Source organism: Dunckerocampus dactyliophorus, chromosome 2 (genome assembly GCF_027744805.1).
Source record: "Dunckerocampus dactyliophorus isolate RoL2022-P2 chromosome 2, RoL_Ddac_1.1, whole genome shotgun sequence".
Taxonomy (NCBI): domain Eukaryota; kingdom Metazoa; phylum Chordata; class Actinopteri; order Syngnathiformes; family Syngnathidae; genus Dunckerocampus; species Dunckerocampus dactyliophorus.
The window spans coordinates 9790863-9817623 of record NC_072820.1 but is presented as its reverse complement, the minus strand read 5'-3'; the positions used below and the strand labels follow the sequence as shown (position 1 = coordinate 9817623).

Sequence of the window (26761 nt, the reverse complement as noted above, 5' to 3'; positions counted from 1 at the left end):
TTTCCCAAACGTCTTGGAGATCATCAAGATGTTTCTGGCAAAATTGAGACAAGTAATATATCTTCACTATTTTGTTCAGCAGTGGTTTTCGCCTTGGAACTCTACCATGCAGGCCGTTTTTGCCGATTATATTTGTTATGGTGGAGTCATGAACACTGACCTTAACAGAGGCCTGTAATTCTTTGGATGTTGCTGTGGGGTCTTTTGTGACCTCTTGGATGAGTCATCGCTGCGGTCTTGGGGTAATTTTGGTTGACCGGCCACTCCTGGGAAAATCGCTTTATAACCTTTTCCTCCCTGATAGATCTCACTCTCAGTTAAGTTATGTTTTAACAGGGGGACAATCACTTTTTCACACAGGGCCATGCAGGTTTGGATTTTTTTTCTATAAATGATAAAACGTTGCATTTAAAACCTGCATTTTGTGTTCAGTTGCATTGCCATTGACCAATATTTAAATTAGTTTGACGATCTGAAGCATTTACGTGTGACAAAAGAAATCAGGAAGGAGGCAAACACTTGTTCACACCACTGTGTTTTAATCATGTTTTCAATGTCAGTAAAATAACAACTGGTAGCTTGCGATAAGAAAAAGATTATTATATTGCTTAGCTGCTTTGCAGTGTTTTGTTGACTCATTGGTGTGGGTGAGTGACAGCCAAAAGAGCTTGGACTTGGAAATGTATATTCATGTCAGTCAATCGACCAGCGACTACAGAACAGCTGAATGTTTTCATGAAATCTTAAAGGCCCCCGGAAATATATCATTTTGGAAACAACTACTGTATGTACTAGTGGTTGTCCAGTTATGAACAAGTTCAATTCCTGCGGCGCATTGTGAGTTGAATTTTAATGTAAGTCGGAACTCATAGGTAAAAGTCACTCACACTGTACATAGAACACATGAAGGACATAAAACACAGTAATAAAAACACTAAATACAACAATAAAATTAAACAGTAGTAACAAAAATAAATCATAATAAATAACAATAAAAATAAATAAATAAGTAACCAATACGATGCTCAGTTATTGCTGTCGCTTTGAGGTGGCCTGAGCCAGTGATTGGATTCCAAATGCAGAGACGACACAGTCCAATGTACAGAACAAAAGTTTAATACAAAGAGTTCTCACCGGGAGTGAAAAACACATACAAAGAAAAAGGCAGTTAAACATAGTCCAAACTAAGGACAAGGCCAAGCCACTCGAAAAGGGAAAAAACACAAAGCGCTGCCAGGGAAAAAGGTCTGTCAGGAAAAAAACACTAATACAGGTAGAACCAAGGACGCTGCTGAAAAGCCAAGCAGGGAGCAATACTATGCAAAGGTACAGAAGAAAACGCCACTGCTGGAAAAGCCAAGCTGGGAAAATCTACTCACGGCACAGATAAAGCAGGTGACCAAAAAGTTACTTCACAAACAAGTAACATGCAGCATGGCTGCATAGCCAGAAGGTGAAGTCTGAGGTCCAATCTCACACCAAATGAGTCCTGCTGCCAAGCTTAAGTAGGCCAGGTGTGTGATTGCTTGCAGGTGAGCACCGGCGGCTGCACCTCTGCAGAAAGGCGGTGCCCTGCAACAAATGCCAGACAGGCCGTGAGAGGAGCCGCTTTTGTTTGTGTAATAAATAGATGATCGTCCTTGCAGCGTCCAGGTCGACATTACAATACGATCTTTATCCTTAATGGTGGTCGCTACAGTCGAGTGATTGACAGAAGTGTGGCCAATATTGACTAGTAACTAGTTCTCGAGTGAGTCTTGTGTTTACGGATAAAAATTAGCTTTTAATAAAATTATGGGAGCATGTGCCTAACCACGAAACGTCATAACACGGAACGCCGTAAAATGAGAAACATCCATCCAGTTAATTTGTTGGTATTGTATACATAACATAACTCGCCACTTCGCACTTCGAATTTTGCAGCGTCGCTCTATCACAGTTTTTCAAAAATGTATTAATAAATCATGCTGTTTCGTGGTTGAAAACGGTTTGTTATTTTTTTATGCAAATTTAAGCAAATTCGACGTATTTTTTGACTAAACTAAGCAATTTCAAGCATAAAAATTGCAAAATTAGCTAAAATACAAATATAAAGCCTTCAGAAAACGTATTCAAAGACATTGTGTTGATATGTAGTAGTCTACACTCATCACTAGATGTCAGTAGTGTTATGGTAATGTCCGGTGAGACACACAAACACCAGACTTCGGGTCTGGTGTTTGTGTCTGATCGGGACAATGTCTTTTACTGAAGGTTTGAATTGTCTCACAATAATCCCTAACACGGGCTACTGTTTCTAAAAGCTAAAACTCAACTCCACCCAACCCCCAACGTCACTTCCTGTCCGCCCCTACTGAGCTCCCCTAGCACCGGAACACATTTACAGCAACACACGAGTCTTAGTTAGGTCTTAAATGGCTTCTTTTCCTTTATTATGTCTACTATCTTGGGTAATAGGAGTGTAAAGGTGACTATAGGGGTGTTATTTAATGTCTAGACGGCTCTAATAATGTTAAAAAACGTATTTACAAGGTCGTTAACAGATTTTCTATGCTAACTATGAAAATATTCAATTTATAAATAAGGAATCCTACTTGACAACTTCACACATTCACATTCGAGTCTGGAACCAATTAATTAATTACTGTAATACTATTCAAAAAGTGTTCCTACTATTGTGAAATAATCACTCAAACCTTTTTGCTCACTAAATTCAGAAGTGAATGTGATTACATGCACACCTAGATAGATAGCTATGCTTTTTTAATCCCATGAGGGAAATTACAGAATTGTGTACTGGTTTTGCCACTGACCCGTTCCACTGCCACCAACAGTGCTGCTGTCTGTAATTGCAACGTGTCAGACAGAGCGGTGAGTGGAACCAATGCAGATGTGATTAGTCTGGCTAGGGGGTAAATGAAAACCATTATCCAGGTTTTTCCTCCTATGCCGCATCTTCATGCAAGACGCAGCAGTGGTAATTTGAATTGCTAAATCCTCACTCTCAACACTCACGCCGTGCTGGACAATCTGAGGGGAAGACAAGCTCCTTACCTGCTGAGTTTGTTTTGTTTTGTCATGTGTCCCAGAATGAACAGCATTCTGAAACAGCTGCTGTTTAACACATTGTACCCTGGGGGGTTAATGAGTTTGTAGTTTTGGTTTAAAAAGCAATAAGAAAGTAAAAAAAAAAATCAAAGCATTACTGTAGTAGTATCCTTCCCCTTCTAACATCCCAAATATGACCTCAGATTAGGTAGTGAACGACCAAGAAGGAATTTCACAGATTTGAGTCAACACTGCAAACACATTTGAGAGAATTTCAAGAAAAAGGCACGTTTCATTACAAGACCAAAACAGTCCAACTGTCAAGTAGCCAAGAAATTAGATATATTTTTTCACTGCATTTTTATTATTGTTATTTCACTGGCATTGAAGATCGGTTGTCTTATATTCAGGTCAATAGGATACACAGTAACACAATAACCAATTATTTTGTTCATCACTGTGAGCATTTTAATGCGTTTCTAATTATTTTTTATTGAGAACAGATGTCACATAATACAGTCCAGTATATTTGTCTTGGCTTTAGTTCAAAGTGAAGTCATATACTGAACATTAGGGGTCTCCAAAGTGTGGCTCTGAGGCCATTTTCGGCCATAGCCATTTTTATGCTTGAAAACCAAAGTTCTACTGTACTTCATTATGAGAGAGGTGTATTATTACAGAATATATTACACTCATTTGCTTTGTCACCTATAACACGAGGCTAAATAGTGACTTTCAATGTTATTGCAGACCTGCCAACATGTACACATTTTTCGTACTCAGCATGCAATTTGACTCTTGAATACACTTGTATGCTTCACAGCTCTCCAATTTGTTGCATTTTCCTGGTTTCAGTTTCAAGTTCAGTCGGTACAGTACAGATAAATAAATAGATATTATCAGTTCTCAATAATATTTCAAATCAAGGGGGCGGGAAAACATTTCTGTCCGCTATGGGGGCCATGAGAGAACATAATTAAGAACCACTGGTCTGTACTGACCTACAGTTGAAATGTCATCATTTTCATGACATTTCTGACAGTAGAGTCACTAAACATAATGGTGGTGATATGAAAGTAGTAATAATGTTTTACGTTATTCACAAAAGGGAGTGATCTCTTCATTGCAACGATAGAAGACACTACAGGCTTTTTGTCAGATGTTTTCTTTTCTTAAAGCTAAAAAAGGACAACAATCCCCAAATATGGATTAGTGTCTTATGCATATATTTGTACACGCAGTACGCAGTACACACACAATGTTTGCATCAGTGATTTAAGGAAAATAATTACTTCAATTTCCCTTAACGGTTATCTGTGCGTGACTTCCAGCAAATATTTCTGGGCAAGTTATTAGCACAAAAGTTCTCTGCAGTAAAGTTTGGAGTTTGCTTGCTAAATACCATCACAACACAGTGCAAACAAATATGTTATTCTCATTTAATGAGCAATGAAACATTGCATGCTTAGGAAAGCTTAATAGTACAAAAGGGGCCTATTCCAAATGATGAAAGAGACTCATTTTAACAGCAGCATGCCTGTGTGGCACAGAAAAAGAATGTGCAAACAAGAGGAAAAAATACTTTTTTTTTTTTTTAACTATTTGGACTCCATGAGAACACTGGCCCGAAACGGTGGAACCTCCAAAGTCAACAACCAGAATTTATTGGAAAAGTATGCCTCAAAAGTCAGGCCACCATCATACATGAACATCTAAATGATTAACTCCAAAACTGTGTTCTGCTTTTTTTATTTTTACTTGTTTTGTGATGCCACAACACCACTTGTGCTGCTATTCATTCCAGCGGTACATATAAGAACGCCACGAGGTAAGAGTATTGCTCTGAATACCTTCCTGCTCATGGTCCATTACATGAGGATGACGAGTTTGGCTTTTCATCTTATGATTAATTTATTTCTGTTTTTATACAGCTGTTAACTTACTTTTCTAACTTGCCCATTCATCCATCCACACATCTTCTCGCGGGGGCAGCAGGAAGACCAGACTTCCCTCTCCCCGGCTACTTCGTCCAGCTCTTCCAGGCAGATCCCAGGCCAGTTGGGAGACATAGTCTCTCCAACACGTCCTGGGTCTTCCCCAAGGCCTTCTACCGGTCGGACTTGCCCAGAACACCTCCCCAAGGAGGCGTCCGGGAGGCATCCTGACCAGATGCCCAAGTCACCTCATCTGGCCACACCAATTCGCCAGTCGATCTTGCGTTCCATCCTTCCCTCACTCGTGAACAAGACCCCGAGGTACCTAAACTCTTCCACTTGGGGCAAGATCTCATCCCCGACCCGGAGATGGCACCCTTTTCCGGGCGAGAACCATGGGCTCGGACTTGGAGGTGCTGATTCTCATTCTGCGCGTGTGCATGCGTTAAAATTTCCCTACAATGCGTAACCCTCTGCACAGTACACTCCTCCATGCTCTCTCACTTCCTCCTTCTTGTCATGTGTGATTTGTCCGTTAACATGATCCCTGCCGAGCTCTTATCAAATGCACTTCTGCCACCTTGTGGCCGTTTTTATGGCTTACAAGTGCTCTGAAGTGAAATGTATTAGTGGAGAGTTGCATCATTACCTCTTTTTGCCTCTCGCGTAAAAAAATGTTAAATACGCTGTTGGGATCGGGCGTTCAGATTATAAAACTGTATAAATATGTCTTTGGTACTGAATGAGTTAATATTTCATCTTTACGCTTCTAAAATTAATGCTCTTTTTTCCATTTTTGCTGTTGTTTTTTTTTTTAATTTTCTTGTTTTAATGTGCCCATGGCTAGTAAAAAACTAACCGCGGACCGAAAATAGACCCCGGGCCGCATTTTGGACACACTTGCCTTAAACAGTGGCTGGTCAGTTGAGGAAGGTTTTATAATGGCCACAATATGATCCTGGAAGGAATTACCTTATTGACCTGATAAAAGATGCTCAGGAATATAAGTCAGCCCCTCACTGATGTGAGTGAAGGGAGGAAAATCTCTGACTCGTTTGGCGAGAAGTCGTTTGTTGGTTTGCATATATAAATGTTATATTAGAATATACTGTAAGTCATCTTTTTCAGACTTTTTCATGGCAATACCGTCTTCTTTACTTTACCGAATTGTGTTCAACTTTGGAGGTTCCACTACACTTTTAGCTGTGCAACACAGTTACGTTTGGTAAATGGTTGAGTGCTGAATTCTGGACCCCTGTTTAAGGCAGATAAAAGCATGTCTGGATTTTAACAGTTTTTCTCCTTAATGCAAGGTTTACAAGGTTTAAGTAACGTCAACAACTCTGACCATGGTGCTTTAACGTTTCGCTAGACACTGAAAGTAATACAGCAAACAGCAATTCAATAAAAAGTGCTCCAATATATCTACATAAGCAAAAGCATAATAAGTCACACACACTGGGATGCAAACACACTGACACACACATGCTATCTAGACGTAGCAGGTAAATAAGCTAGAGAAGTAGTGCTGCATAGTGGGTAATGAGTGCTGATTGTTTGTGACGGTGCTGTATTATATATGGCTGATTTCCCAGTTGAGGAACGAGGGCTTTGCACACAGGAAAAGACAGAAAATGGGCCACATAGCTTCAACACTGCTCAGAAATAAGACAGACACAACCACAAACACCTCACTATTTAGCGTCAGACAGCAGACACGGGCAGAGAGCGATGATGTGAGTATTTTAAATATTTGGCGATGGCAATTCAAGTCTATTTGCATGGAAATGTGCACTGATACATTGGAGATGTAGGAGAAGAGGTGGCTGCTACTAAAGGGCAGGCGCAGTCAATTATTGATTCACAGGCAGTATTTACGCTGGACACTTAGCTTGGCACATTATGGAAAATTTTCCTTATTGGCCATTTCATGTGTTTCATCTACAATATATTGTTGTAATTAAGCTTTCTTTGACATTATTTTCATTTCTAACCATGTAAAATGAATAGATTTTGTTTTCGTATCGAAGTATTGTTGTTATATATGGATTACTGTATGTGTGTGCGTGCGTGTGGGTGTATATAGATATTATATATTAATTGTTAATAATTCAAATTTACATGTGTTTTTTTTGTTCAGGCAAGGCAGGTAAGGTATAGTTAGGAGGACAAGAATATAATTTTGCCATTAACCTTGCTCCAGCACACAATTGCATGGCCACTTGTTGCTAGGCAGACTTCATAGCACTCAAGCAGAACTGCCCCTGAGGCAAATGGAAAAAAAATGCAAAGTCAAATGATGTTAGTGTCGATTAATTTGGCAACTGAATAAATGCCATTAAATATAAAATACACCTTTTGAAAGAAAATGCCCCGAATGCATAGGAATATAGATGTAAAGAGATAAACGCTAACATAAACAAAGCCCAGCTACTAACTCAAATCCGTATGCTCATTTTTCCACCGCACCAATCAGAGCAGAAATATTCAACAACAAACCCCATTTCATCTGTAGACACATTGTGGGGCCACAAAGGCAGAGTAAACCATCGACTTTGTGGGTGGCGACCTAAGACTAAGATTTTGTTGATGTATTATGCCTAGTAAATTTATTACCTTTGCAAGTTGCGCCACTAAATTTGCCTTTGCAGTAATTTATCAGAGATGATGAGAAGCAGCACCTTTATCCTTTTGGGGACATGCTGCCGTGTGAATGTCTTATCTCGTCATTACTGTTTGACATATTTTCCCTTAAGGGGCCATAAAGTTACTGACTAAACATTTAGCTGAGTGATGTGCCTGAACGTGGTATATTATTTTTATGAGTCTGAACTTTTCAGATCAAAGCCTGTCATTGTCAGAGCCAAGCAAAACTAAAAGGTGGATACCTTCATATTCATGGTTCAGTGATCGCGTCCCCAGCAAATTTGTGGATTTTGGTCCAAAATATGAATTGTATTTTAATTATATATTATATATATAATATATTATATATTTTTTTAAATATTAATTATTTTTTTACATTATTTTTTTACATATACATTACATTACATTTGTAATATATATTTTATTTTACTGTATTTTTTTCTGAAAATAGTCATTTTTTTCTATAGAAAACACATTTTATTTTCCTATGCTGGAGCCTATCCCAGCTGGCTTCGGGCGACAGGCGGGGTACATCCTGGACTGGTCACCAGCCAATCGCAGGGCACATTTATTTATAATTTATCAAAAATATATATATATTTATGTATATGCATATATATATTTACATATATATATTTAATATTTGTTTAATTGTATTTATCACTGTAAATAATAATTTTTTTTTCCCTGCAGAAAACACTTAATTAAAATACATTTTTGATTCATCTTTATTTAATTTTCTTTTTCTTGATTTATTATACATGGTAGCAAAGCATATCATGTAAAGTACAATAATTATAGCATACAGGACAGCATACAGTAAAAAGTAACAACGTGACATCACTTTCTTACAATCTGGCGCCATTTTTAGGTGCATCCCACTGTAAATAGCGAGGATCGACTATAGTCCAAAGGCCCGACTATAAGACGACACTCCTTGTAAAACGACCCCTCTTTTTCAAGAACGGTTTTAGGGTAAATACATTTTCGATATGAGTGCATTACATTCATTCTTACAGTTGTATTAATTATATTGTATTTCTGATGTGCTCAACAGCTGATTGATGAATTGGCTTCATTGATCAACATTATCTCTGTTGTTGTGATCTTCTGGACACTTTTTATGAGTGAGTCCCTGTGTCGTCTCTCCAGGTGACCCACGAGGTGAAGTTTTTGGAGCCTCCTGTTGATGTTGCATGTACAAATCTCTTCACCTCGAATGTAAGATGACCCATCCTTTCAAACTGTCTTATATTCATGTACTAAGGCGAATCCTACAATGACCCAAAATCTGAGCCTCCTCAGATGTTTCACATGCCCAGGTTGTTTGGCCCAGACCATAACATGTGTCCATCCTTCATAGATGTCCTCACAAGTCTCAGCTGACAGGTTTATGCAAATATATCACCAGATGTACCACAGTTGCACTCATACTGCGATCTGTTTCTGTCATAAAGCCAGTTGTCAAACTGTCCTTGGGACTGTAAGTAGGGCAAACAAGGAGGACCTTGACCCTTGTCACCATATGCCTCTGCAGTATCAGTGGTCTAGATTCATTCATTGTAATTTCCATACGACGTCAACAACCAACACACACAATACAAGAGTCCTTGATCATTTATTTTGTATTAATTTGCTCCTTGGGCTTGGTAACTTCGACTGACCTAGAAGCATCCAGCTTGTCACTGACCGTGACACTACACCTGTCAACAGTGCCTAATTATCCTTTTCGTCACGGAATTGGCTTCTATCTTACCTTCTCCCTATTGATTTTGGTCATTTTGTACCTGAACCTAGTCATTAATCTGATTATGACAGTGTATGGGTCCAGTTCATTAGGCTGGGCCAGCTGTAACGGAGGCAGATGCCCACAGGGCCATAAGGATTTATCACGGAGCCACCGAGGCCTGAAGAACACGCCGCATAGGACAACATGGCACACAAATACACACACAGATCAAGCACTGAACCTTATTCCCAGAGAAGAGACAACATGTACAATACAAACATGTATTACTGTATTGACCCAAATATTGGAAGGTATTTTTCCATAGCAAAACTGAGAAAAAATTCAATAGTGGGATTCACTCTCTTGGGAACATTGCTGTCACTCGCAAGCTCCTTTGGACTCATAGCGGCTTATTTAGAGTTTGCAAAAATGCACAGACAGTAGTTGATGACTACTGTCTGTGCATTTTTGCACAGACACGAGGGTCCATTGTTTTGGCCACTTCATTGCATTACACGTACTGTATGTGCCTTACAGGCTGCCGTACCTGAGGGTGAACTAAGTATTGATAGATTTTGTCTTGGGGTGTGATCCAAGATGGGTGCATAAACAAACCAAGCACAGATACAACAGTTTGTTACACGCCCAAATTGCACACTAACACAAGCCAAGGCAAAATTGTAGCAAAAATTTGGGATGTTAACCGAAAAACGCGCTAAGCGGGGCGGACATTAACCGAGGTACCACTGAACTTTTTCCAGTATTTCCACCTACATTTCAATGAAAGTCCGCTTCTTCGCCCTTGTGACAGCGGCCATCGTAACAATGCAACCATGACTCTTATATGGACGCCACCTTCACCAGTCACTTTGCATTCACCTTCTGTGGTGAAGTGGAGGCGTGGAAAGGGAGTGACTTATGGCGGAGTTGCGTACAAGGGATGAGCGAGTACCCAACTATCTGTATCGGTGTCTGTTCACCCATCTAAATTATGTGTATCCGTATCTGTACTCGGACTGAGTGGTACATAAACCGGAAATGGCTGTGGTTTAACCAGAAACGGGTGGGGCTTAAAATCTACCCATTATTTTAAGTCTGAAATTGACATGGATTGTAGTGTGTATGTATGTAAGTGATCTGTAAGACTTTATTATTTAATTATTTTGTATTTATCTGTTTGAAGTTGGTGATTCATGCAAACATCCAGTGATGGCAAACAGGTAAGTAATCTGTCAGCCTTGTCCACTGTAGTTTTCCCAAAAGCATCACATTCAGTACTATAAGCAAAGTTCTCCAACTGACTTGTAACCAGCCAATCACCAGCCAAATTAGAAGCAAGCGGACAGAACAAACAAAAAAACACCGGCAGTGACCGACGCAACACAAGCCGTTTACAGCTCTGTCTTGTCAAATGCACCGCGTACGTAACAAAACAAGTTTACCAAGTAACTTTAGATACGAGCTGAGTTGAGGAAAACCTAAAAAAAAACCGTCCGGAATGGAGGCAATGACCAACACGACACAAGCCATTTTCAACTCTGTCTTGTCAAATGCACCGCGTACGCAACAAAACAAGTCTACCAACTAACTCTCAATATCAGACAAACCAAAACAGAGCGAAATAGAGAATGTGAGCTGTAGTCGAGCCAAACAAAAAGAGAGTCACTGTCTGCATTGCGTCTTTGTGTTAAGAGTGAGAGGCATGGCTCCTCTCTCTGACTGGAGCGAGTCTGTCTAGGGAGGGGCGACTGGACAATCACAGAGCGTGAAGAGTGAATACACAAGTAGTTACCCAATGAGGATTTTCCTTCATCACGATTATGGATAATGACGGGCTGTACTCGTTTCATGCTCGTACTCTGCAAAAATGCTTTAGCCGTAATGGATATTTCGAAAACGAGTATAAGGCTCATCCCGACTGTGTATGCACACTTCTACTCAAGGTGGGATCTATGAACCACAAATTGTGTGAATATTGTGTGGATGTGTGCGTACGACATCTTTTATAACTCAGGGTATTACACACATTTAGGGTTTCTGGCATACGCAGACTTTTAGTCAGAATTCCACACACATTTTTATAGATGAGGCCCCCAGAACTGCGTTTTTCTGCAAATGCTTCTTCTTAGCTACGTGATATCCCATAATTGAGCATGGTGGTCAAATAATGAGCCCAGTTTAAATCAATACAATGTGGCATCCTTGCAACAGCTTGTTTAATTTGACATTTTAAACGGACACATGTTTGCTGGTTGGGCAATAAAATGGTGACTGTTGTTCTTTTGTAGTGCACAAGATTGCTTATCGACTTGGAAATGTGCAAGGGGTCGTCTTACGTCAGTCTTCCAAGTCCTCCGGAGACTCCAGCACGTTCCCGTTTTACAATACACAAGATCCATCAAACGCAAAGTACACACATCCAAAGGAAAGCAGAATCTTGTCAACACTTGTTGTTCAACTCTTCAAAAAGCCATTTTAACCACACTGGGTCAGAAAGAATGTAAAACAGTAAAAAAAAATTGCTACAGCTCAGTAACCAGCCATTTTATTGCCCATTATATTTTAAAATCCAGCTTTTGCTAAAATGAAAACTTCTGAGCATTGGAATGGTCGTCATTTCTTTCAAACACCATTCTATTCTACACTATAAAGACGTTAAAGAAATGTTTCATTAGTCACTTAATAAGGCAATCAGTGGTGTAACATCCTTTCGGGTGAATTCACACTGCACTGTCCAATTCCAATTGTGCACTTCTATTCCATTTATGTGACTAATATGTGACAAACATCTTGTTTTCCCAGGGCATTTTTCACGTCCTTCCCTGGCCTTCCTGTTTTTTTTAATTTTTTGATAAAAACGATAAAAAATGTCTTAGTGTTCATTGTTTTTGATTGGGACATTAAATTGAGCGGTATTAAGGCTCTGCTGCATGTGACGTAATCCCTTTGGTGTTGCCAAAGCTGCAAAGAGCCAAAGAAAAAACAGAACATATGCACGGACTTCATCCTCTGACGCTGAAGTCTCGTAAAATTGAGGACATCATGCACAAAGACCGTTCAAATTCAACTTCATTCATTCAAGTTCTTCCGACTTCAGCATGGACATTCTTCCTGAAAAATATTGGTACCTAACAACCATTTGACCTCAGGTTCTTGTGTCGTTGTCTTTATGAAATCAATTTCTTTGTCCTGGTTTTTGGAAATCAAAATATGGTCACCCTACTATATTTGATATCACCGTCTTTTCATTTAAAGACCCAAGAGTTAGTTAGAGCATAGAATACCCGTCTACGACCTTCTAAATATGTTTTTAAACATTATTAGAGCCTCCAAGACATGAAATAACACCCCTATAGTCATCTTTACACTCGTATTACCCAATATAGTAGACTTAATAATAGAAAATAAGCCATTTAAGACAAATAAAATCATGCTCATTAGTATTGCTATAAATGTGTTCCCATGCTGGGGGAGCTGAGTGGGGTGCGGACAGGACATGACGTTGGGGGTTCAGAGTTGAGTTTTGGCTTAGTGTGGGCTGTGGCCGCAACAGTAGCCCCTGTTAAGGATTATCATGCCTCTTCTGAGATAATTCAACCCCACAATAAAAGCCTGTTGTTCCGGCAACCAAGTCTGATGCTGTGTGTCTCACCAAACATTACAGTAACATTACTGACACCTGGTGACCAGTGTAGAATACTACATATAATCACAGCATCTTTGAGTGTGTCTTCTATTGGCTTATATTTGTATTTTATTTCATTTGACCATTTTTATGCTTAAAAATGCTTAATTTAGGCCAAAAAAAACATAAAATCTGCTTAAATATGCATTTTGTAAACTAACATTAGGTTGTGTTCAACCATGAAACAGCTTGATTTATGAATATATTTTGAACATCCAAAGCACTAAGTGGCCACGTATCACTGCACATATCGATATTTTGTCCCACCCTATGAGAGAGTGTGTGTCAACTTTGAAGAAGCCTCTTTGATAGTTGACATTTAAACGTGACACAAAAGAAGACTGCTGTGTTGCTAGGATGCTTCTGTATGCGTCCCCTCAAAACGGAGATGTTTTCATTCTTCCCTACCTGAAGCAAATTCATTGTTATGAGAATATATGCAGATCAGTTTGTAATTAGAATACCAAACGGTTCGTTTTCCAATTCTCTAATTGCGTGCCTATGTGCATGTGCATACGCGTGTGTAAGCTTTGATTGGTCTTTCATGCGCCACTGCATTTTGGTCTGGCAACGTTTTTACTTTGCTCGAAGCTCCTTGACTTCTCTTCCCTTTCACTCATCTCTGCCTTGCTTTTTTTCCCATTTGTCTCTCTCATGTGTGGTAGCTGTGTGCCCCGGCTAATGTGAAACAGCATAGATGTGATTTCTAGAGCTCGGCTGGAGACCCGAACCTCATCACCAAGCTGGTCTCGGCTGGTTGTGTGAGCGAATCCTGGATGGTATGACTGAAACGAATTCAGCTGGAGACTGCACACCCAGTCATCAGTGCAAGTCGGTCGAGTTTGATTCCATGTGCACACAAAAGGACAATGAGAGCAGGGCTGGACAATGTGGTTACGAAATTGAGCCTGTGGAATGTGTGCTTGTAGAGCTCAGAGGTCCACACATACAGTATATGACATCACCCTCTCATATGCTACTTCTGCATTATTAATTAGCAGCCTTCTTTCCTCTGAGAGGTAAAGTGGTATTTAAGACCTTCTGGGTTTTAGCTTGCTGTGTCATCTTCTCACATCCTATCCACCACTTTCAGTAAAGCTATGGTTAAAATACAACATTTTTAAAGCCGCTATGATGTTATTACAAACAAGAATCAAATGATTACAACAAAAGATTTGCTGCATTTTCTTTCTTTTTAAGGCCCTGTGACACCTTGACGATTTAGGCAGCGCATGCCTGACGTGATCATTTTGATGGCATACGTTGAACTGCCGATGTTTTTTTTTTTCAATTTTGGGCGTATACACAGCGTATTCTTATATAGAACATTTCTATAACTTATAGACAACTTATATCAACGGATGCGTAACGTGTTGCCGGTGTTCACAATTTATGCCCAACGCCTGTCACACCTTGACGATTTAGCCAGCTCACGCCAACGTATGAAAAATTTGGCCAATACGCTGGCGTACGTCCAATAAGTTATGAGTAAGTTTTGTATAAGTTAAGAGCACTCTGAAGCACGCCGGCATACGTCATAGTACGTCCAAGTCGTCCAAAAATTTTGTGCATGCACAAAACATTTCGACGTATGACAACATATGATTAATACGTCCCGCATCCACGGGCAATAAGTTATGCGATCGTTGACGCCCGTTCACACACGTTATTTGTAAGTTACGTACAAGTCAAAATCCGTCAACATACCTTGAGACACAACTGTCTTGGCGAGTGAAGATGGAGAGGAGGAGAGGCTGTCGTGTTTGTATTTGCAGGTAAGTTTGCAGCTTGACCAGTAGAGGGCACTGTGACACTGGGAATGGAACCAACTTTTGATCACAAATCCATGAGTGGTAGCGTATGCAGCCTACACCAGAGGTCTCAGACTCGTGGCCCCCGGCTCATTCATTCATTCCTCCACTCAGCTGGGCAGAGGAGAAGCCGTGAAGCCACTGACTCCGCTCTGTCTCCGAAGAATGAATGAATGAGCGAGCGAACTAGTTAAGGCGGTGAGGCGTTGGACTTGCTGCTCGGCCGAGGTCCCGCCCTCGAGACCATATACCTCACCATGATTGGTTTGTTCGGCTGAGGTCCCGCCCTCGAGACCATATACCTCACCGTGATTGGTTCGTTCGGCCGAGGTCCCGCCCTCAAGACCATATACGTCACCATGATTGGTTCGTTCAGCTCCGCACACGACAAGTGTCTTTCATATCAAAGTTGCGGGCCACACGAATATTAATTTTTCATATTAAGACAGTGGCCGCAAACTATCGTCCCGCGGGCCGCGAGTCTGAGACCCGTGGTGTAGGCTGCATACGCTACCAATCATGGATTTGTGACTCGCTAATGCATTAATAAAGTTGATAAAAAAATCAAAAGTTGGTTCCATTCCCAGTGTCACAGTGCCCTCTACTGGTCAAGCTGCAAACTTACCTGTAAACACAAACACGACAGCCTCTCCTCCTCTCCATCTTCACTCGCCAAGAAGACAGTTCTGTCTCAAGGTATGTTGACGTATTTTGACTTGTACGTAACTTACAAATAACGTGTGTGAACGGGCGTCAACGATCGCATTACTTATTGCCCGCGGATGCGGGACGTATTAATCATACGTTGACATACGTTGAAATGTTTTGTGCATGCACAAAATTTTTGACGACTTGGACGTACTATGACGTATACCGGCGTGTTTCAGCGTGCTCTTAACTTATACAAAACTTACCCATAACTTATTGGACGTACGCCAGCGTATTGGCCAATTTTTTCATACGTTGGTGTAAGCTGGCTAAATCGTCAAGGTGTGACAGGGCCTTTAGCTATTAAAGGCTTGTCTGCTTAGTTGCAGGCCAACCACTTCCATCCTCGTCAATTTTCACCACAGCAGGCAATGGTTTTAAGAAAGAAAAAAGAAAAAAAAAAGAAAAAAATCCCACTGTTCACTCTTTTGAAGGACCACAAAGACCTTGGCTCACCAAGCATGAACAGAAGGCAACGTTACAGAGAAGAGCAGTCAACCATGTGTGATTATGGATCCTGCTGCTTTTGTTGGACAGAGCTTACAGGTCTTGCATGCCATTTTACTGATTGGCCTGTTGTTCCTGTAAATTCCAAGGATGGACTTAAGATCGGGGTTTGTTTTTTTTTTAAATGTCACAACCGACTAACCACTTATGACAACAGAACTGCATCACTCAATAATGACAATTTGATTAGTGGGTCCTCTCTGTAGCCAATGTGGAGATTAGGAATGTGGAGAATGTGCCAGGGAGAATATCTATTAGAAATATGCAACAGTACCACAAGTATTTAATTTTTTTGTTTTTACCACAGAACATGTCTAGTGACGCTTTTATTTAGACAAAATGCAGTTTAAAAAAAAATGTACACATAAAGTGGCAATTTGGTTAGTGTCATCCAGAACGTCAGTCGGACTTAAACCGGACACCCAAAAATGACAACCCAAAAACGTTTTTTTATACTTGTACATAAAATAGTTTTACATTCCAAAAAACAAGTCTGAAATGGATCTAAACACATTTAACATCACCTTTACCTTGATTGAAGACATGACTTTTGACAAAGACTGCTATGAAGCAGTGAGATCCATGCGGATTCCACCTTCGTGTTTTGCTGTGAGTTATTTCTTAAATTCACTTGTGTTTTTCACCTTATTTATCAAAGTGCTGCCACTTCCGATCTTCTTTGGCTCCATTGTGGGTTATTTCGCAGCCGTGATGAATAAGAAAAGCAGAGACTTGTGACATAACTGTGTTACTTAGCAAAGAACCATAGAGTCAACTGCTGATGACTTCATAAACGGGCGACGGAGCTGGGGGACTTCCAGGGATGTTTTGTAATAACAATGAGTTAAAAACACAATTGGACTCATTAACGCGACATTATTAACACGATAAGACATGCGCTATATTGTACGCTAACCTTCAAATATACTGTAAATGTGTACATTTTCCACATAAACCGAAAAATACGTTAACAGGGCGTAAGGTAACCAAGGTTCCACTGTACAGTCTATGTACATCTTACTATATTACAGTACATGGGGGAACGAAGACCTCAGAATCACACAACCAAGTCTGCCGAGGTTTCTTTTTCAGGCCAAACTGTGTTTGATTCATGGATGCCGTCCATAGTTTGTCATGTTGTTGTTCTTTAGACCAGTGGTCCCCAACCTTTTTGAGGAGGTCATACATTATAGCTTTCTAATTCCTCTTATTCATCATATATTTTGTAAAACTAGTACAGGAGCAACATCAAATTAAAAGCACTAAATGAATACAGACCCAACATCCATCAGTACGAGCGTGGAGTTTGTTTTTCAGAGAGAAGATTATAACATCGCTGTTTGATGATTAGTGATTAACTTCAGGCTGCGCAGCAAACAAATTCACAAATGATCACTCAATGATGTCATCAATCCTTACTTTTATGCATTCCCACATAATATCAGCATTTGGGACCAAATATGAGGTGAAAGAAACATGGGAAAAATACAGTATAGTAGTCTATCTATGCAGCGTCGGAGAAAGTGAGCACATGCACACAACTATGGTGCGTTCAAGGACTGTCGAACACAGTGGGACCTTGTCGCCGCTTACCGAAACACGTGTAAATGTAAACACATTTACATGTAAACATGTAAAAACTGTGGGATGTCTAACTCTATACAGTCATCCCTCGTTTAGCGTGGATAATTGGCTCCAGACTCGACTGTGATAAGTGAATTTGTGAAAAGTAGGTTTCAATGTTATTAAACAGAATATTTTCTTATTTAGAACATAGAAAACCTGTTTAAATACGATTTTGAACATTATTAGAACCCTCTAGACATTAATTACCACCCCTATAGTCACCTTTACACTACTATTATTCTTTGTTTAGACCACATTGTGCACACTATGGGATCACTACAGAGACATAAGACACAGCTGCCGCAAGCACAGCAATCTACCGAGCTAAGTAGTTAGCCTCTCTAATTTACTTAAGAAAGTGTTTCAAACAGAGTGGGCAAGATGGACAAAGTAAGAAGACATAAATTTACCACTTCCACACGGAATGGGAGGATAATTGTTTTTCACTTTATTATATCACACATGCCACGGCTGACTACATGCAGTGTGAAGGTCATGTAATATAACTTCATGAAGCCTGTTTGTGTGATTGTGAGAGTGAGGAAGAAATTGAATTCAGTCTTGTTTTGTTGCAGGGAAGTACGCTAAGATGAAGGCTGAAAAAATTCAGGTAGCTATCATGTAAGATTTTATTTAAGTAAAAGTTTAAAAAGATGAACTTTTGAATGAATCGAACTCAGGTCTTCCCGATCTCCAGGCTGTTACTGTGTTGGCCAACATGCTAACGACTAGACCACCGTGCGGCCCTATTTGAATAAAAATTTATAATCATTTGCATAAAATTCAATGTACTTATTTAAAAAAAAATGAAGTGTATTTTTTTATCATTGCAGCTGAAAGTTTCCCACGGACCGGTACCGGACCATGGCCCGGTGGTTGGAGATCACTTCTTTAGACAACAAACTACTTGAGACTGAATCAACAGCATCTCTGCAAGTAGTACTCTCCATTTGGCCTCACTTTGAGACATAATTAATCAACTATCAATTCCAGACATTGAAGCAGTTCTTTGATTATTATACACATCTCCAGTGGAGATGATCATAGCTGAGGCCATTTAGCAACTGTGCCCTAAATTCTTACAGCGACCCAAATATATTTTTTTCAACTGTTTTTTTTTTCTTGTAATATTCTTTTTTATTAATTAAATATCTTATATTGTTGATGTTATGGTATGAAGTAGACTACATTTACCAGCCTGAATCTTAGCATAGGCGGCAGTATTTTGCAGCCAAGGAGGGACAGCATCTTTGATTCAACAATGGAAGTGCTCATGATAGCTGACCCTAAAATAAATCACCATTTAATGGTATCTGTTAACTTCACCTTGAAGATGCCGTCATTCATTTCCTATTCCATTCTCGGAGGACTTTTGCTGATTAAGAGTTAAGTGTGCGTCGTGTTTGTGGAAGTCAAAGGTTATTCACTACGAAATCAAGCAAGCAGACAAGACGAGTACAAAGTCTCTCTCTTTCCTTGACCACCTGTATCCTTTCATCTCTAAGAGCATGGGGCTGTTGTCACGCACAAAGCTCGCAAGACGGAGGATGGCGAAAAAGAAAAACAATTAGTGGCGCTGATGGAGGCCGTGTGAGGTAATGAAATCGCGTATCTCATTGTAGCGTGTAATAGAGAGCAGTTTGAAGTTAATTGAGGGGAGATAGGACACTGGGCCACAGTCTGCCCGAGTATTGTAACAGGGCATGGAGCTTATCAGGGAGAAAATCATCCTTATCAGATTTCACAAATGAGAATTATCTTGCTTTAACAGACTTGATGGCAAGATTGGTTATTATCCTAATTAAATTCATATTCTTTTCATTCATTTCTGGAGTAGGTTAGTGGGCATGAATGAAGATCATGAAAGAAGATCCATGGTTTTTTTTTATGTTTATTCTACATTTTATATTTGTATTTCAGAATTAAAATAATTACGTCTGCCCAATTCATGCCACTTTAATGGAATTTCCATCAGTGGCAGATACTATTTGGGTTTTGAAAATAAGATGCAGAATGATTGACTCACCAGAGGCTCGGGGGGCTGAGGGACTTTTCAAAAAGACAGAGAGTGCCACCATCTGGTGAACAGGGGGAAAGGCACTTCACGAGGTAGTCACCAAAAAAAAAAAAATGCCTCAGGGTGACGAAATGTACTAATCCTTCAAAACAAGCCAAAACACTGACTTCGTGGCCTCACTTTCAACTGCTCTGACACCATCTAATTACTCAAGCTCACAGAAAAACTCACTTAATTGTGTAATAGCGCTTTCATTATTGAATCCACATTTAGCAGCTTGTTTACATACAGTACATATCATAATGCAGTTCCCGAAATAGCAAAGACAGTGCGACAATGTTCTGACAAAGGACAATTAAACATGCTAACAGTATTGATCAGGTCTGCAAGATCTAGTAGAGCGGAACCAGGGCGCCACGTTTAAGCAACAATGCAGTCAAACTCTGTGAAATGAACTAAAGCGCTGCAGGCAAAAAAAAAAAAAAAAAAAAAAACCTGCCGGATTGCACACGGTATTCAATGGTGCATGACGGGGGAAAGGACAAGTCATAAGAAAAAAGGAAATGGGAATGAAATATTTAGAAAATGCAACCAGGAGGAACACTGAACCGGATTTTGACTTTGACTTCTTTGGATCTTTGGTGCTTTCATTCACCATTTATTGGTGATATTTTATTTAAAATTCTTACTGAACGGGGTTCTTTTCAGTTAATAAAATGTCTGTGAAATACTTCTTATCAAATGTCAACGAATGTATTTTTCAAAAGTAGTCTTTGAAACAACTTTTTCACATAAATACACATACTGTATTTGCAAGGTGCATTTAGAGTACATTAATTCCTCATTTATTGTGGTTAATTGGTTCCACACCTGACTGTGATGAGTGAAATTCCGCGAAGTAGAATTCCTTATTTATAAATAGAATATATTTCTAGTTACAGCACAGAAAACCTGTTTACTTGTAGAGTCGCATGATGTAATAATGGTGCAATATGTAATAATGTAATACATATTCACATTATTATGTAATAACGCCACATTTCGTAATAATTGCTTGAACGCATTTTGTAATAAATTTTGCCGCATTTTGTAATAACTTGTAATAACTTTTGTAGTGTTTTTGGCAATATTTATTACAAAATGCGTTCAAGAATTTTATTACAAAATGCGGCAATTATTACAAAATGCAGTGTTATTGCATAATGACGTCAAAATGCATTACATTATTACATATTGCACCATTATTACATATTCCGGCTCTACAGACGTTTTTAAGATTATTGGAGCCCTCTTGATATGAAATAACACCCCTATAGTCATCTTTACACTCGTATTACCCAATATAGTAGACACAATAAGAGTAAATAAGGCATTTAAGACATAAATAAGACTCAAGCTCATGTGTTGAAGTGTGTTCCGGATGTGGGGAAGACAGGAAGTCACGTCGGGGGTTTAGAGTTGAGTTGGGTTATGGCCAAAGCGGTAGCCCATGTTAGTAGTGTTAGTGTTACTTCTATTATTATTATGTAATTTTGTGCCTGTTCCTGGAATAAAAACCTGTTTGTCTTGTGTTACATTACAGTAACATTACTGAAATCCAGTGATCAATGTATATATGTATATATATGAATACTACAAACAATCTGAATGCGTCTTATGAATGCCTTACATTTGTTTTTAATTCATTCAGCAATTGTTACCCTTGAAAATGCTTAATTTAGGGAAAAACACGTGCAATTTGGTGAATATGTATATATTCTTTTTACCAGTAGGCCATATTCAACCACAAAACAGCATGATTTAGTAATGGGCATTAATTGGAAGCGAGCAATAATTAAGAGAGGCTATTATTTCCAAAATGTAAAAACTCATCAACAACAACAACTTCTTTTTTAGCTTTAATATTGGTTTAAAGTGCATGAGAAAGTGTCAAGAAAAATGTGGCTCTCCTTGACCACATGTTTATTTATTAACAAGTATATTGTACAACACGGCAGCAACAGAATCGATGTTGTAATACTGTACACTCAGCATGACTAGAGTACTAGGGATGAGCGAGTACACCGCTATCTGTATCTGTATCTGTTCACCCATCTAAATTATCTGTATCCGTATCTGTACTTGGAGTGGGGCATAAACCGGATACATAAACAAACATAAATGGGTGGGGCTTAAATCTGTACAGTATTTTAAGTCTGAAATTGACATGCGTTGAAAAGAATCTGATCTGTAAGACTTAATTCTTTGTTAATGATCTGTGTGAAGTTGGAGATTCATGCAAACATCCAGTGATGGCAAACAGGGAAATGTTCACTGTAGTTTTCTCAAAAGCACCACGTTCAGTACTACGAGCAAAGTTTCCAACTGACTTCATACCACCAGCCAAATTACAAGCAAGCAGATAAAAAAAATATTAAAAAAACACCGGCAGTGACCGACGCAACACAAGCCATTTACACCTCTGTCTTGTCGGATGCACTGCGTACGTAACGAAACAAGTTTACCAAGTAACTTTACATATGAGCTGAGGTAAGGAAAACCTTCAAAAACAGGTCCGGAGTGGAGGCAGTGACCAACCCAGCTGTTTTCAACTCTGTCTTGTGAAATACACCGCATACGTAATGAAACAAGTCTACCAACTCCCTTTAAATATCACACAAACCACAATAGAGTGAAATAGAGAACGTGAGCTGGAGTTGAGCCGAGCAGAGAGTATTGTGTATGTGTGTGAAGAGTCTGTCTCGGGAGGGGCGGTCACTGTGTGTGACTGGCCAATCACAGAGTGTGAAGAGTGAATACATAAGTTACCCAATGAGGATTTGTCTTCATCACGATTACAGATAATGACAAGCTGTACTCGTTTCATGCTCGTACTCGGCAAAAATGCATTATCCATAACGGATGCTCATTTTAGATGAGTATCCAGTGAATGAGTGATAATGAATACCGCGGATCAGTTAATTGTAAACAACACGAAGGCAACATGCGTGTAACAAGCATAAGTTTCATACCCACAGCTGAGTAGTGCCACCAATATTTGAAAGCACATGCAGAGGTATATTTAGCTGCTGTATGGCCACTACTCATGGCACTTCAAATGCAGCTATTGCCATCTTGTGGAGTTCATAAAAACTACATCAGGAGGTTGCCTCCGGCCCACAACATTGTAGGTCAGACAACAATTTATAAGGAACAATATTGCATTTTAAAAGTCTTGATAAGATGAAAACAGTCCCAAAGACTGGTTTATCTCTAATGGGAAGAATCGCTCCAAGAAGGTGGAGCATCCCGGAACGCATCGGATCTGGAGGTGAATCAACAAGCTGATTTTCAGAGATGACGATAGCAAACAGGGACTTCATCTATGGCCTTGTCCACACACAAATGTTGTTGTTGATCTCAAACTTTTTTTTTGTAGTTACAAGACAGGCATTTATTGTGATTGCCATTCACCTGGTTCCACAGTCTTTTCCATACTCCTCGCTTTTGGCATTATGTCATTAAGCAAACGGCTGCACCCACTTCTACTTCTTGTTGTCAGGAAATACAATAGGCAGTATTTATATAACCTAACATTACATAATATCAGTCATAATGTACAGATGTCTGCTGCTGTGATAGGATTTACAGCACTACATACCAGCTGATCAGTGACGTGCATTAAGGGGAGGCCTCACCTGTCAGGATGAAAAATAAAATAACATAAAATAAATATTAATATTAGTACAATAGCATTTAACATTTTCTTCAGTAAAAATTGCTGAATTTACACAGTTCCTGATCACATGCTGGGCAGAAACCTAAGATGAGGCCGCCACGAACGTCTCTTCTTGGCTTAGTGTGCAAGTCTTGCCTAGCGTCTGAGTGCATTCGGTGAGTGCATTGAGTTGGATAATGGCGCGTGCCAGTTTCTGTCTGTCAGCATGAAACATTTATTATACGCCATGACTTTCTACAGATTCTGTAGTGTCTGTAATGTAAGGGTGACGTCATTATTCTTGCTAATCGGACAATATAGTCGTCCCTCGCCACTCGCAGCTTCACTCACTATCATGGTTTTTCAAAAATATATTAATTACTGAATCATGTCGTTTCGTGGTTGAACACCGCCTGTTATTAGTCAAAAAATGGATACAAATGTTTTGCCTAAATTGAGCATTTTCAACATAGAAAAGGATAAATTAACTAAAATACTTGTAGAAGCCATTTAGAAGACGCATTCAAAGACACTGTGAATGATATGTAGTATTCTACACTGGTCACTAGGTGTCAGTCATGTTACTGTAATGTTCAGTGAGACTCAAACGGCAGACTTGATCAGCAGGCTTTTTTTGCAGGTTTAAATTATCTCACGACAGTAACAATAATCCCTAATCCCGTTCGTCTTATTTCCGCCCCCGTGTAAATAACCTTGGCGTTTTTATTGACATCTCTTTTAATCTTGACAACCACATCAGTTCAGTGATCAAAGCAAGCTTCTTTCAGCTCAGGATTCTTGCCAAGGCGAAGCCGTACCCACCCATAAAACAATATGAAAGCGTCTTACATATGCTCATTTCCGCACGTCTGGGCTATTGTAACTCCCTTTGCTTTGGTCTTGTCCAGTCTTCCTCTCATAGACTTCAACTGGTCCAAAATGGAGCTGCTCGCCTGCTCACGGGGTTTGAACTTTATGAACACATTTCTCCTGTGCTTACTTCGCCTCCACCAGCTACCTGTTACTTTCAGGATTCATTTTAAGATTTTATTGCATGTTTTTAAATTCCTAAGTGGGCTACCCACCTCTTATTTAAGTGATTTGCTGACTTTGCACACTCCCACCAGAACATTTAGGTCTTGCAAGCAGTCTCTTTCACATTGTCCCGGGACTGAACTAAAAACAAGAGGAGACAGAGCTTTTGCAGTTGCAGGCTCTAAACTATGGAACACTCTCCCCTTGCAAATCAAAACTGCTCCTTGTGAGGAGTGTTTTAAATCAGCACTAACAACACACCTTTATTCGCTGCCTTTTAAGACAAACAGACATTTTTATCTATTGATTTTATTTTTGAACTTTTGATTGTATTAAATGTTTTAATTGTTCTTATAATTGTTCTTATTGTTGTTATTTTATTTTAATACTTGTTACATGTTGCCTATTTTGGCTATTTTATTGAATTTTTCTAGCATTTTATTTTCTTGATCTGTACAGCACTTTGGGGCAGCGTGAACTGTTTTTAAATGTGCTTTATAAATAAACCTTGACCTTGACGTAATACAAATCCCTAATAAAAACACGGGCCACTGTTTTTGCAGTAACCCACGCCAAGCTTAAACTCAACTCTGAACCCCCGACGTCAGTTCTTGTTCGCCCGCACTCAGCTCCCCTCGGGAACACACACAAGCATGAGTCTTATTTATGTCTTAAATTGTTTATTTACTCTTATTATGTCTACTACATTGGGTAATACGAGTGTAAATGTGACTATAGGGGTGTTAGTTCATGTCGTAAGGGCTCTAATAATGTTAAAAAACGTATTTAGAAGGTCATAAACAAGGCTCTTAACTATGAAATTATTCTATTCATAAATAAGGGTATTCACGTATCACGGTTAGGTCTGAAGCCAATTAACCGCAATAAACAAGGGATTACTGAACAGAAAAATATCATACGTGGAGGTGCTGTAGTACTTTCCTCATCCTGAAGGGGTGGGGGTGTGCGTGAACTGGAAGGTGCTTGTCACTGCCGTCATTCCATAGAGAAGACAAGCCAGCGTTTTTTTGTTGTTTTGTTTTGCAGCAGCACTAGCTGAAGACGAGCAAGTCAAATGCATTAAAATATGTTCATGCTCTGCTGAATGAATGAATTTGACTGTCAAATTATACTATCGTCGTATTATCTACTCAAGCTCACCAGAGGTTGATCAGGCTTTTACAACAAAGTATCAGAGGATAGGGTGCATGTACCTGATATATAAATAAAAGGTAAGAACACAAATGTTTTTCAGTTAACAAAACAAATGGGACTAAGAAGTATATGAAAACTAAATGTTTAACAAAAGCGAGAAAAAAAACAACCACACTGTTTGCAAAAGGATCTACAAGGACAATTCCATAGTCATGCACAAGCAACAATGCAACTTTAAATGGAACATCGCCTCTCTCGGAAGTATGGAACCAGGTAAAAGGATGTCCTTGAGATTTGTTAAAATGTCGTTTTTCCCCCCTCCCAAACGCTGTTTACTGAGGTGTTTGGTCGTTACATGTGATACAGTGATGCTTTCACATGAAAAGCCGTACAGCAAACAAGAGTTAATCATGGATCAGGGCATTTCTATTCCACAAAGAGTTGACGCTGCATTACTTTCATTCAATACTGGCCCTGCCTTCAATGGGTGAAGTTGATAACAAATGACCCTTTTATTTGTTTGCCTGATACATGCAGGACGTGTGAGGGCAGCTGCAGGTTTATGGATTTATAGGTATGCCATTATGTTGCCCTTTTTGATTAATCCTATGCAATAATCATATTTAAGTGTAGGCTTACATTGTAGTATACTACAGCGCTGGTTGCCACTTCTCACTCGGCTGGTGCATGGATCATTCAAACCTCTCTTGATAGTGAACGGAACGTACCTGACCGTCGAGGTCTTATCACCAGACCTGCAATCACTTTCCAGTAATCACACACACTTACGGTATTGAATGACTTCACAATTTCCCAATTTGCTTGAGTAACGCCGTACAATGAATGGGTTTTAGAGAGCAAATGAATAACAGAGTGCAACAAAACATTAACCAAGTATATATTTGAGACTTGAGTATATACTTACAGAGACTTACAGTATATACTGTACATCCAATTTCGTCTCCATTTACTTTAATGTCTCCATTGTCTTTCTTTATACGTCTCAAACAGCTTCGACGCATAAAATCTGCGTTATCTATTGAGAAATCAGCCCGGGGTCTCATGAGATTACAGCTAGATTATCTGAGTAGTTAAGCGAGTTGCCACATCGCCTTCCCAATCTTAATATATTCTATGATAATATGCCCAGTAAAGTCATTTAT

The 26761-nt window shown here is 39.4% G+C and overlaps 1 long non-coding RNA gene across 1 annotated transcript in view; it reads right to left on the bottom strand.

Annotated features, from left to right (window-relative positions):
• Positions 1–549: 549 nt before the first annotated feature.
• LOC129177428 (uncharacterized) overlaps positions 550–26761 on the bottom strand; it is a 72410-nt gene continuing 46198 nt past the window's right edge. The window contains exons 2-3 of the long non-coding RNA XR_008569622.1: positions 23352–23388; positions 550–1572 (exon numbers count right to left, since the gene is read on the bottom strand). This is a non-coding gene — a long non-coding RNA (uncharacterized LOC129177428). The remainder of the gene's footprint in view (positions 1573–23351; positions 23389–26761) is intronic.